We start from the raw sequence: 2,500 nt of genomic DNA, 5'->3' as shown, positions 1-2,500 counted from the left end.
CTAAGCTATTAAGCCACAAACAAAATAAATGAATATAAAAAAACTAACTCTATTATTTACCCACACCAAGCAAAGCTGAAATGAATTCCAATGAATAAAAGAATGGTACTTCCAATAGAATAACATGCTCTCCCTTCTGCAAAAAAAAAAAAAAAAAAAAAAAAAAAAAAAAAAAAAAAAAAAAATATTCGCTACTGGTAAAAAACTAAAGATAAAAAACCCTTACTTGCTTACTTACTTTCACTCCCAGGTAAGCTTTCAGCCTGTCAGTGGAATCAGTTGTCTTCTCCACCCAATTCTGTTTTCATAAATCCTTTCTCTTCTCAGCTGTTCAATTATTGGCATGTTGTTCTTTGTCAGAATCTCTTCAACTCCATCCCTCCAGCGTTTGCGTGGTCTACCTCTTGATCTCCTCCCACCAGGTGTTCAGTCCCATTTCCTCCTTGCTATTTTATTTCCATCCATTCTCATTAAATGTCTCAGCCATCTCAGCTGTCCCTTCTCAATTATGTTCAACATGGAGATACCCCAACCATCCTTCTAACATCTATATTTCTTATTCCATCTCTTCTTGTTTTGTGCATTATTGTTCTCAGGCTTTTCATCTCTGAAGCTTGGACTCTGCTCCTGTCTTTGTTTGACATTGTCCAGCTCTCTAATCCATATGTCATTATTGGTGTTAGTAATCCTTCAAATATGGTTTTTATTACTGCTATTGGCACTTAGGTATCTCTCATAATTGGATAGAGTGCTCCAGAGCATTTATTAAATTTCTTTATTCATTCAGTAATGTCTTCTTTGTTCCCATCGCCATTGTCTGTAAACATGCATCCTAAATACTTGAATGTGTTAGTGTCCTTAATAACCATATTTCTTATCATGGTGTTCGTTGGAGCGTGTTGTTGTTTGGTGATTGTTAATATTTCTATTTTTTCAATATTCAGATTCAGTCCGGCTTCAGTTAAACAATCGTTCAAGGCTATCAATGCTCTTTCTAGTTCTTCCCGATCATATGTCCAGAAAGCTATATCATCAGCAAAAATCATGATGTCTCCCGAGATATTTATTCTTTCCTTAAAACTTCTTATAACTACATCTATATATGCAATGAACAAGGGTGGGGGAAGAACGCTTCCCTGCTTAACACCTGTTGTTACTCTAAACCAATTTTCATTCTTGTATCCAGTCCTTACATTATTCATACATGGTTCTTACGTGCTCTTTATTGTTGCTCCCAATCTACCGTTGAGTCCGAGTCCATAAACCTTTCCTAAGCACCTCCACAATTTGTTCCTAGGTACCGAATCAAATGCCTTTTCTAAATCAATAAATGCTATATACTCAACATTTTCTACAAGCCTCTTATCTGATATTACTGCTATTGGCACTTAGGTATCTCTCATAATTGGATAGAGTGCTCCAGAGCATTTATTAAATTTCTTTATTCATTCAGTAATGTCTTCTTTGTTCCCATCGCCATTGTCTGTAAACATGCATCCTAAATACTTGAATGTGTTAGTGTCCTTAATAACCATATTTCTTATCATGGTGTTCGTTGGAGCGTGTTGTTGTTTGGTGATTGTTAATATTTCTATTTTTTCAATATTCAGATTCAGTCCGGCTTCAGTTAAACAATCGTTCAAGGCTATCAATGCTCTTTCTAGTTCTTCCCGATCATATGTCCAGAAAGCTATATCATCAGCAAAAATCATGATGTCTCCCGAGATATTTATTCTTTCCTTAAAACTTCTTATAACTACATCTATATATGCAATGAACAAGGGTGGGGGAAGAACGCTTCCCTGCTTAACACCTGTTGTTACTCTAAACCAATTTTCATTCTTGTATCCAGTCCTTACATTATTCATACATGGTTCTTACGTGCTCTTTATTGTTGCTCCCAATCTACCGTTGAGTCCGAGTCCATAAACCTTTCCTAAGCACCTCCACAATTTGTTCCTAGGTACCGAATCAAATGCCTTTTCTAAATCAATAAATGCTATATACTCAACATTTTCTACAAGCCTCTTATCTGATATAACAACATAATCAATTACTGATTTTTTATCAAACTGCTCTGTGATTTGATAAATCATCCATAGGAATTCCTTGAATGATATTAATAAAGTCAGACTTCATAGTACATATAAGCTATTATCAATAGAATAGAACATTTCTTTGCTGCTTTTGTTGCTTATTCAGTTGACTTTTGCAGCGAAGAAACATCCCACAATTTTTAAATGATCTCATCAGAACTTATATTTACTTAAAATCTATTACAAAAGCAAACCAACATCTATCAGGATGATTAAAAAAAAGTAGTTGTGCTAAACAAATATTATCGTAATAATCTTTGTCATGGATTTTTGAAATGACAGCTAATTCGGTAAAATCATAAACATATAATGTATATTATAAGTATAAAGTCAACAAATATTAAACTCTTTCTCTATATACACCCACTTTACGGAGGAAACTTAACAATGATTAAAATACTACT

Source organism: Palaemon carinicauda, chromosome 1 (assembly GCF_036898095.1).
Source record: "Palaemon carinicauda isolate YSFRI2023 chromosome 1, ASM3689809v2, whole genome shotgun sequence".
Lineage (NCBI taxonomy): Eukaryota > Metazoa > Arthropoda > Malacostraca > Decapoda > Palaemonidae > Palaemon > Palaemon carinicauda.
Note: the sequence above shows the minus strand (reverse complement) of the source record.